This window comes from Oratosquilla oratoria, chromosome 8, assembly GCF_046742065.1.
Source record: "Oratosquilla oratoria isolate Oo_2021 chromosome 8, ASM4674206v1, whole genome shotgun sequence".
Taxonomy (NCBI): domain Eukaryota; kingdom Metazoa; phylum Arthropoda; class Malacostraca; order Stomatopoda; family Squillidae; genus Oratosquilla; species Oratosquilla oratoria.
Window position 1 is genome coordinate 63,875,674 of NC_134784.1, and position 12,500 is coordinate 63,888,173.

General features: G+C 34.4%; 1 protein-coding gene across 8 annotated transcripts in view; it reads left to right on the plus strand.

Moving 5' to 3' along the window:
* The window catches only part of LOC143027786 (uncharacterized), a 137,226-nt gene that overhangs the window by 124,644 nt on the left and 82 nt on the right, over window positions 1-12,500 (plus strand). For 2 of the 8 annotated variants that reach the window (XM_076189335.1, XM_076189339.1), the window contains exon 21: window positions 5,654-7,312. The gene's annotated coding sequence lies outside the window, so the exon portion shown is untranslated. The other 6 variants (XR_012966649.1, XR_012966650.1, XM_076189336.1 and 3 more) reach the window with 6 other exon arrangements.

Here is a 12,500-nt window from a genome sequence, read left to right on the forward strand (position 1 = left end):
TAAAGCAGAATGTGGCAGCTTATGTAGCTGAAGTTTCCGCTGAAACATGGAAAAGAGTTGGCCAGAATTTCTGCGTCCGCGTGAAAGCATGTTTCAACAGAAGGTCGATAAGATGATCGAGGACTTGGAGCGTAGGTTCGGTGATGTTAACAAAATTATACGGAGAGTTGAAAAATTGGAAGAACTAGAGAAGGCGAACAAAAACTTAACTAAGGAAATTGAAGAATTAAAGAAACAGTTGAGGGAAGTAATAGATGAGAATAAAGTCTTAAAGGAGAATAATAAGGAGAACAAGGAGGGTTGGAAAAAAATTCAAGAAAATAGCAAAGTTGCATTCACTGACATAATCAGACAGCAAATGAATGAACAAACTGAAAACTCAGTTATTAAAGTGATGAGACAGAAGGAGAATATAGTAAGAGACCTAGCAGACAAAAAGAAATGTATAATTATATTAGGAATGGAAGAGAAACATAACCCAGATAGAACCACAAGAATCAAGGAGGAAAATGAAAAAGTAAGAAATTTACTAGAATTAGTTCAGGAAGATGAACCAGAAATAATTAAACAAATCGAAGAGAAATTCAGGCTAGGGAAATATAGTACAGACAAGATCAGACCAATTAAGATTAAATTCAGGTCACAAACTACGGCTGAGAATATCTTATCCAAAACAGAGAAACTAGCAACAAGTGAACAATATAAAAAGGTATGGATAAAAAGGGAAATGAATAAAGAGGAAAGAGAGGAAGAAAAACAGAAAAGACTTGAAGCAAAGGCAAAAAACGAGATAAGAACGGACTCAGAAAAAGAGAGATTCTATTGGAGAGTAGTGAATATGAAACTAAAGAAAGTCGACATACAAGAGAAAAACAAAAGGGAAACAGAGAACACAATGGAAGTGGCAGAAAACTAAGAGTGTCTTACACAAATATAGATGGATTAATAACAGGATTGAATGAGCTGAATGATTATTTGAAAGAAAAAGAACCAGACATAATGGGAATTGTAGAAACAAAATTAAAAGGTCCACTACCACCCAACAGTGTAGGACATGATGCATATAATTATTGGATTAGAAACAGAGTGAAAAAGGAAGGGGGTGGAGTTATGTTCCTGACTAAGAAGGATATAAACGTGAAGTGTGTCACATATGGAAAGAATACAGTAGAGATGATAATGATGGAAGTAGAAGACAGAGATAAGAAGAACAGAAAGTATGTGATAAATTATGTGCCCCCAAAAACAGCCTCATGGGAAGAGAGTGAACATAAAAGTATGTTAGAGGACACAAAGATAACATTAAACAAGATAATGGAAGAGGGAGGAAGAATAGTTATGATGGGCGACTTTAATTGCAAAGAAATCTGCTGGGAAGAAATGACAGTAAAGGGTGGAGACGGCTCATGGGGAAACGCTCTACTTGAGATAGTTACTGACCATACAATGACACAATGGATACAGGAGAACACTAGGTATAGAAATGAAGAAGAGCCATCGAGACTAGACCTAGTAATTACATCCGAACCTAGAATAGTGGACAAAATTGAATATAAAACACCAATAAGTAAAAGTGACCACATATTGATTGAACTGGAACTTAATGAAGAAAAATATATGAAAAGAAATGAACAATACAGAAAAGGAAGAATGATGTATGAAAAAACAAACTTTGATAAAATAAGAGAATTCTTTCAAAAGGAAAACTGGGAAGAAATATACAAAGAAGAAACAGCAGTAGAAGAGAAATTGAATATTTTGACAAAAAATTACAAAAAAGGAGTGGAAAAGTATGTCCCAAGACAAAAACAAGAAAAATAATATGTAAAATGCTGGTACAACAAAAGCTGTAGGGAGTTAAAAGACAAAAGAGACAAAGCCTGGACCAGATGGAAAAAAGACAGAAGACCTGAAAAATGGAAAATATATACCTGTTATAGAAATGAATATGTACAAACGCGCAGAGAGAAAAAGAGAAAATATGAAAAAGATATCATAGAAAAGTGTAAAGATCAACCAAAACTATTCTACAGATTTGTAAACAATAAACTGAAAAACAAACAAGACTTGGAGAAATTAAGACAGGAGGGAGTTGAATACACTGAGGAAATGGAAATGGCGGAAATTATGAACAAACATTTTAAATCAGTGTTTACAAGGGAGAACATACAACCTGAAGAGAACGATTGGAAAGAGAAAGTCCCCCCTATGGAAGAAATAGAAGTAACAAAGAATGAAATATTAACACACTTGAGTAATCTTGATGTCAGAAAATCGCATGGACCAGATGAAATAGCAAACTGGATACTGAAAGAATGCAGGAATGAACTGGCAGACAAAATACATAGCATACTAAATAGTTCCTTGAAAGAAGGAAAAGTTCCAGAAGATTGGAAAAAAGCAAATATAGTACCTATATATAAAGGAGGAAATAAAGAAGAACCTACAAACTATAGACCAGTCTCTCTAACAAGTACAATAGCAAAAATTTGTGAGAGAATGATCAAAAGTAGATGGGTAAAATATTTAGAAAAAAATAAAGTGTTAAATCCAAGGCAATTTGGATTCAGACAAGGACGATCATGCGTCACCAATTTAATATGTTTCTATTCAAGGCTAATAGATATAATACAAGAAAGAGATGGATGGGCGGACTGTGCATTTTTAGATCTAAAGAAAGATTTTGACAAAGTACCACATAAGAAGTTGCTTAAGAAATTAGAAACTGAAGGAGGAATACAGGGCAAACTACTAAATTGGATGGAGGACTTTTTGCAAGAAAGAAAAATGAGAGTAGTGATAAGAAATCAGCACTCAAAATGGGATGAAGTAATAAGCGGTGTTCCGCAGGGAACAGTTCTGGCCCCAATAATGTTTGCTATATATATTAATGATATGGATGAAGGAATAGAAAGCTATATGAGATTCTTTGCAGATGATGCAAAACTACTGAAAAGAGTGAAAACTGAAGAATATTGTGAATCACTACAGAGAGATCTAAATAAAGTACAAGAATGGAGTAGGAAGTGGGAGATGGAGTTCAATACAAAAAAGTGTAGTATAATGGAATTTGGAAAAAGCAAAAACAGAATAACAGGATCATATAAATTGGGAGAGGAAGGAATAAAAAAAGTAGAAAATGAGAAGGACCTGGGAGTCATTGTTATGAATAATATGTCACCTGAGAAACATATAAATAAGATTTTTGGAGAAACTTATAATCTAATAAGAACAATCAAAGTTGCAATTACATACCTGGATGAAGAAATGGTGAAGAAAATCCTAATCACCCTGATAAGACCAAGATTGGAATATGCAGCAACGATATGGTCACCAAGTACAAAAAAATGCATAAAAAAACTTGAAAGAATACAAAGAGCAATTACAAAATTGGCGCCAACACTCTCAAAACTATCATATGAAGAGAGACTAGAAAAACTTGAACTACAGACACTTGAGCAAAGAAGAGAGAGAGGAGATTTGATAGCTATTTACAGAATCATGAAAGGCATAGAAATTACTGACAGAGAGAATCTGATAAAATGGGATGACAGAAATACTAGAGGACACGGAAAGAAAATAAAAAAAGACAGCTATAGAAGAGATTTGAAAAAGAACAGCTTTCCTCACAGAGTAATAGACAGTTGGAACAAGTTAGATGAGAAAGTGGTGTGTGCAAAAACAATACATGAATTTAAAAATAGTTTAGATAAAATGAGATATGAAGACGGGACCCCACGAGCATAGCTCCCCTTCCCGTAGAATACAACTAGGTAAATACAACAAGGTAAATACACACACACACATATACATATATATAAATATGTATATATATATGTATATATATACATATATATATATATATATATATATATATATATTCATGTGTGTGTGTGTGTGTGTATTCACTTGGTCTTTGGTCTTTGGATCACGTTTTGGACTCGTGATCGATAGCTATTTCCCTCCTGGAAGAGAGCTCAGAGCTCGTAGGTCCGATCTATGGGTAATGCTATGACCTTGCACACACACACACACACCCAACTCCCCGCCCACGAGAGTCAGAGTAACGACCCGAGGCACAGCGATACCGAAATAATTTCGGCCCTGGGCAGGATTCGATCTGGGTAACTGCGAGCACCATCGTACTTCACAGTCCAGCGCTCTACCAATGCGCCACCGAGTCGTGTGTGTGTGTGTGTGTGTGTGTGTGTGTGTGTGTGTGTGTGTGTGTGTGTGTGTGTGTGTGTGTGTTTATATATAAAATATATATATATATATATGTATATGTATATATATACATATATATATATGTATATATATGTATATACATATATATAAATATATATAGATACATACATATATACATATATATAAGTATATATAGATACATACATATATACATATAGGTATATACATATATATTGTGACATCATGACAGGTGTATGAATGGTAAGAATGGAAAGACACGATTGGGAACAAGAGACTTTATTCCTGACCGGTTTCGCCTTTAAGGCTTCTTCAGAGCAATTGCCGCCAAATACGCCATGAGACAACTGCTCACACATAACAAACAAACAAATACATCCACCCGCCCCACACCCGACCCCACATGACTCACCCAGCCTAGCAACGTACGAAATCCTACCCCGCGTCCCTCAGAAACCACAACAACTGCCCTACAAATACCAATATATTCATTCCCTGTAAGTATTACCTCTGAAGAAGCCTCAAAGGCGAAACCGGTCAGGAAGAAAGTCTCTTGTTCCCAATCGTGCCTTTCCATTCTTACCATTCACACACACACACACACACACACACACACACACACACACACACACACACACACACACACACACACACACACACACACATATATATATATATATATATATATATATGAATACATATATATATATACAGTAAATATATATATGAAAACATATATGTATATGTATATATATATATATATATATATATATATAAATGTATATACATACATATATTTGTGTATACAATATATACATATATATATGTATATATATATATATACTGTATATATATTTATATATATGTATATATACATATATATATATATATATATATATACACGCATATGTATGTATGTATGTATGTATGTAAGATATATGTATACATATGCATAACTTCACACACGTTTAGACCAAACTTATTAGATTTCCTTTTTACTTTTGTCACTTGTGAACATTAATTCTTTATCACAGCTTAGCATTGTCATGCCATGGTTTATGTTTTCAGTGTATATATACATTATGGTAAGAAATAGACCAATGTTGAAGGACCTTTCCATGGTGACATTTTACTATTCAGAATAACTTGTTCTGTGTAACTCTTCGGTTTGTAGTAAATTCAGTTCAGGAAATAACTTCTTCTTACATACCAGTCCTTATTTCAAGACCAAATACATTAAAACTACATATTTTTTTGTCGTAATTGGAGACAATTTGTTGTTTAGTTACGTTGCCAAATAGTAACCACAAAATGTACAAATATGATATGTAGATTGGTCAAAAATAATAACAGAGAGCCTCCAAAATAAATTCTAAAATAGCAACAACGATAAGAATTTTTATGAACAATATTTTTGAAAATATGCATTCTGATTTGTCATTTCCAGCCACTTGGGGGCATGGTGGTACAATAAATGCCATCATTCAAACTTAAATGGAAAGTACCTCCATGGCCAGAACAAAGAATTCGCCGACGGAGTTGTGTGGAGTGCCTGGCGTGGACACTACTATTCCTTGCGCGCCGTCGAGATGAAAATCCGGCCCGCCTTTCCCGACATGTAGTTCTCTGGGAAAAATCAGTGGAACATTTCTTCCCCATGACCGGGTTCGAACACGTAACTTTGCTTGTTCTTTCGTGTGACCTTCATTCACTAGTGCAATATTTGCAGAGAGCAGCTGCAAACGAATGCTCCTCAATATAAACAAATAACGCTCCCGTATTACAGTTTATTTTGTATGGACACTAGATTTATTTAACTGCATTGTGGCTTCATTATGGGAGTAAATACAGACAAAAGAGACTATGATCTATATTGGATTTCAAACAAAAATCCTTGACTTTTGTTTTTGTCGCTGTAAAAATCGTTTTGAGAATGCTTAGCGTCTGAGTCCAATACCGGATCTAAGATCCGATGTGAGATATTCCGAGTTTTATTTTTGGATTCAAAGTCTAAATCAGTATTTGAATCAAGACGTTACAATGAATGTCCAAGCTTTAGATTTTTATTGCAGTGAAGTTTTCAGCTAGAGCATAATGAACATGGAGAAAAATTTCTCCATAGAACCAAGTAGATGTTACAGAATTTCATTTCTTATGGACACTTAAATAATCATAATATTCAAAGCATAGCTTTGTACATAAAATGGAAAATATAATGCAGTGGTGGTTTTCAGTTCTAACTGTTTAAGTGTAAATTTATCAAATTTCTATGTTAGAGGAGAAATGAAAATAATGTGAATTTGTTGTATATAAGAATTTCTTATCAGATACAATTGTAATTTAGAGTAGTATCCTTTTACTATATACTGTATTCCATATAAAGTAATGATGATTATATGTTCATCGTAGAAATGCAAAGCGTTGTTGTCAAAGTGGTTTTGTGGACCAATATCTCCAACAGTCTTCAAGCACCCGTCGCTTAAAATCCCTTACATATTTTTCATACAATGTACATTAGTTGATTAAAAATTCATAGTATATAAATGTTCTATTTTTCCTATGATGGACACTTGACATCTGTATTCTAAAAAAAATATCAATATTGCAAAGGAACATTTTTCCGTCATCATGCAACAGGCACAGGCTATATTACAGCTGATATCCTTACACATTTACGCATTGGCAAGTGAATTGATTCCTCATTTGGAATAAAAAAAAATGTTCCCTTTTTGATTAATAAAGATATGCTTGAATTTAGGAAGAATATAAATACATCATGATGATCCTTCAAGAAAAATACAGATATATTTAAAAGTATTGTGGGTCATGCAGAAATCCATCTCACACCAGTATAAAAAAGTCACATCAAAACAATGACAATGTCATGTGAGGAGAACTAGTTACTGTTCGACAGGGAAATACTTCCCTTTCAGATGACATTTGACATTTGCAACAATTACTTTGTAATATTATTAGTATATCAAGAATTATTAAGTGATGCTAAATGTTGCATTAGATAATTCATAACGCAAGTATTTTTTACTGATTCCAAATATGCAATATTTTCTGTATTATCAACCGCTATAGAAATACATCCTCTCTCAATGTTACCATTTTATCGGAATTGTTATATATTCCGCTACTAAGTGTATTTCTAATTTTCTCTTTCAGATCAAATACTAATTTGTGCTATTTTCTGGATGGCTACTAGAGGCTATAAAGTTTCTCCAGATAAATTTTGCTTTGGGTGTGGGATATATTGGAAAAAAAAACAGGTATTACATAAGATTCTGAAAGGTGACAAATTGTAGATAGCGTACAGACTCTGTTTCTGAAAGGCTATGGGTGACCAGAACAAAGCATGGAGCCCTAAGGACTGGTATGTGAAACCTGTCGATCCACTCTAGAAGGATTGATATGAGGTACAGGATGGGCAATGCCTTTTGCCATTCCCAGAGTATGGAGCGAGCCAAAGAACCGTCACGATGACTGTTACTTTTGTATGATTGATGTGACAAATTACAGATAAGTAAAAGGAAGACAACCTCTTCAGTATCCAGACGGACATGTACTGTAGAATACCTGGCCTACATGATCACAGCTTACCAGTACCACAACCACCAGAAAATGTAAGTATACTGCACGTCATACTCTCCAAAAGTCTTACTTTTAATCAACCTGAACGTTAAGCACTTACTAAGCATCCATGTTTCTACAGATATAAAGAATACATTTTAATCAATTCTTTCCTGAAACTGTTATATGTAGTTATTTCTTTCTTTTCAAATGGAGGATGAGGTGTATATTTCATATGAAGAGTCAACAAGTAGCTAAAGCCAAAGAAATGGAGAAAGTTTTTGTACCAAGAATTATTTTTGAGCCTCACTTTATATAAGCATATTGTTACCATAGTCACCCCCTGGTGCTAATTACATTCTCTATTTTTTTTTCCAAATGCTGGTAGTGCCTAGCTAGTGTTGGTTTGTTTGTATACAGACGCGAATTCACGGTCTGATATTAAAGTGTTTTAGATAAAATGTATCTAGATATACCTTTATACTTTTGAGATCCACGGTGCTCTAGTTATGTAAGAATTTATAGAAATATGTATTGTAGTTGCTTTTGGTGTATGATCCATGTACGGTGTGTATTTGACGATATTAAACGTGTCGTTAGGATGATGCCAAGATTATTGGAACCATGGTGCCAACTCAAACGCTAAAACATGGGAAGCATTGTTCAGGCCTCTCTCTTTCTGTGTATAAAGCAAGGCGGACGTGCAAGTCCTTTCGTGGGTATAAAATGGTAGGGAAAATAAGAATCGGGAGAATTAAGGAGGATAAATAATGGTGAAATACACAGAGGGAGAGTAGCAATAATTACTGATGAGTTACGATTGTATGTCTTGTAAGGATTAAGGTGAATTAAAGTGATTAACTAGGATCCAATTTTCCTCAGCGTTTGTAGGAGCAGAGAGGCTTGTTGAATGTTATATAAGTATGAACAGTATTGTGGAATTTATAGATGAGTAGGACTTAATGATTTGTGGCTTTGATTATATTTACAATAAGTGGAGAGATGAGATGCTGAAATACCTACCTCATATGTATTGAGAGTGTATGAGTTAAATAATAAATGTATGCATTTAGTTCTGTACTGTTAGGCTTATTCAATATAGGTATAGAGAAAATTACCTACTATCTTTTTGTGTCCTCCATGTATTATGATAATTAATGTGGGATGATGATTTTTCCTAACTGAAAGGGGATAAGATATATTTACAGAAGGAAGTGTGAAGAAGGAAATGAAATAGATATCCGTTTATTGTCACTCCACCTTTAAGGGATGAGGCAAGATCTGTTGTTGTCCTCCTAGATCCTTAATTTACTAACTAATTGCTTTAAGGTTAGAGATGGTCACGTGACAATATATATATATATATATATATATATATATATATATATATGTATATATATATGTATATATATATACATGTATATATGTATATATTATATATATATGTATATATATATTATGTATATATATACATACAGGTATATATATACATATATATATGTATACATGTATATGTATATATATATATATATATATATGTATATATATATATATACATATCATGTATATATATATATATACATATATATATACATATATATATGTATATATATATATTATGTATATATATACATATATATATGTATGTATATACATATAAATATATATATACATAAATATACATATATATATACATAAATATACATATATATACTTTAATATAAATATATATTTATAAATATATATATATGTATATATACTGTATATATATGTATATATATATATATATGTACTTTCCTGAAGAGGGCTACAGTTGATAGCCGAAATATAGGATTATTCTTTATTCGAAGTTTATTCTTTCTCCGACTGTGGGTTTCTGTGTTATATATATATATATATATATATATATATATATATATATATATATATATATATACATATATGTATATATATACACATTATGTATATATACATATGTATATATACATATAAATATATATATATACATACATATATGTATATATACATATATATATATATATATATATATATATATATATATATATATATATATACACACCATAGGTGCTTCTCGCACTTACACGGGAGGCAGCCAAAAGAAAAAAGCATAGAAACCACTCCCACCCATTCCATCCCCTACATACTTCACAGACATACATACATACATACATACATACATACATACATACATGCATACGTACATACAAGCATACATACATACATACATACATACGTGCAAGGTAACCACTTTAGAAAATAAACAAACTGAGCAGAGCGCTTTCCTATATTACATCTTCAGTGTAATGTACACGGGAGGTAATATACGAAAGCGCTCTGCTCCGTTTGTTTATTTTCTTAAGTGGTTACCTTGCATTTATAAAACACACGTTCCTAGTGTTCTTATTGCATACATACAAACATACATACATTCATACATACATAAATATACCAAAGGCTTTCCCCCCCTACACGGGGGGTAGCCAAAAAGAAAAGGGCATATAAAACAACTCACACCCATTCCATTCCCTACCTATTCCACTTCCCTCCACACACCTCTCTCTCCCTCCCATCTCCGCACCCCCTGGATGATTAGTCATCCCTGCATCCTGCCCACCGCCCTGGGTCAGAAGCAGTGTCACAGGACACAGCGCATCCACAGCAAGGCCTCTTCATAAATTCGGCGACCCACCCTCTCCGTCCACTCATGCAGAAAAGGAGAAGACGGGGAGAAATCCCTTCGGGCTGCGTCAATTTTTTTCTCATACATACTTCTTCGCCCCCCATCCCCCACCCACTCCACCTCATGCATCACAGCATGATCTATACATAACCCTTCTCCATTTATCCCTATCTTCTGTTCTGTCCTGTCCTTCCTCAACAGATATTCCTCTCTTTTATAATACCCCTTTCATCCCATCCATCAATCTCATCCTAGGACGCCCTCTCATATTCACTCCTTCCACCTATGCCTTCCACATCTCTTTCACTAATCTTTCTTCACTCATTCTTTCCATGTGTCAAGACCAAATATATTAAAACTACATATGTTTTTGTCGTAATTTGAGGCAATTTGTTGTTTAGTTACGTTGACCAATAGTAATCACAAAAGGTACAAATATGATATGTAGCTTGGACAAAAATAGTAACAGAGAGCTTTCTCCAAAATTCATTCTAAAGTAGCAACAATGATGAGTATCTTTATGAACAATATTTTTGAAAATATTCATTCTAGATTGTCATTTCCAGGCACTTGGGGGCATGGTGGTACAATAGCTGCCATGCTTCAAATTCAATTGGAAAGTACCTCCATGGTCAGAACAAAGAATACGCCGACGGAGTCGTGTGAAAAGACTGGCGTGGACACCACTTACTCTTGCTCACCGTCGAGATGAAAATCCGGCCCGCCTTTCCCGACATGTAGTTCTCTGGCACAAATCAGTGGAACTTTTCTTCCCCATGACCGGTTTAAAACACGTAATCCTCCTTGTTATTTTGTGTGACCTTCATTCACTATTGCAATGTATGCAGAGAAAGGCAACAAATGAAGGCTCCTCAATATTAAACAAATAACACTTCCGTACTGAAATTATATTTGTACGGACAATAGATCCATGTATCTGAATGGTGACTTAATTATGTGTAAATATATGCAAAATAGACCAGAATCTATACTAACTTTTGAAAAAAGTTGGGCCTTTCTATTCTAAGTCTAAATCAACATCTGAATCAACACCTTACTAACAATATCCAGGTTTTAGGTTTTTATTGTAATGAATTTATCAATCGCTTAGAACATTATTGGTATGGAGAACACTACTCCATAGAAAAAAATAGACGTTACAGAATCTTTTTAACACTTGAAAGATAATGGTGTTGAAAGTATATGTCTGTGCATCAAATAAGGCATGGTTATATAATAGGATGTTAGCTTTCAATTCTATCTTTTAATGTTTTAAGATGATTCATTAGATTAATATGCCATTATATAGACATGGGATGAAAATAATGTGAATATGTTCCATATAATGCTTTTTTATGTATTATAAGCCGGAGGCTTGGCTGCGCAAACAGCGGCCTTCAGCCGCAGCGCTCCGCTCTCTAATCCCACGATAGGGATCCCATGCTGGGGATCCCGTGTTGGGGATCCCGTGTTGGGGTTCCACCCCGAGGCCGAGAAGAACGCGAAGAAGAACGCGAAGAAGAAGAACGCGAAGAAGAAGAAGAAGAAGAAGAAGAAGAAGAAGAAGAAGAAGAAGAAGAAGAAGAAGAAGAAGAAGAAGAAGAAGAAGAAGAAGAAGAAGAAGAAGAAGAAGAAGAAGAAGAAGAAGAAGAAGAAGAAGAAGGGTCATTTCGATGGTTAACTTCTCCCGTATGCTTAAAGGGGTGTGTCCGCAAATGGTAATGAGGCTTTATCCCAAATTACGGAAAGTTTATTTTCAATTGTATTGAAGAAAAAAAAAATAGACCCTTGGTAGCCATTAGCCATTTCCATTGGTGCTTCTGTCTACGCCTCTGTCAACGCTTCTCTGCTGCTTGGTCTCTTGGTATCGCTCATGGCCAATCAATCGTCTCTGTTGCCGTGACGTCAGCGTTCTCGGCCAATCAGTCGTCTGCGTTGCCGTGACGTCACCACTCTCGGCCAATCAGTCGTCTCCGTTGCCGTGACGTCGCCACTCTCGGCAATCAGTTGTCCCCGT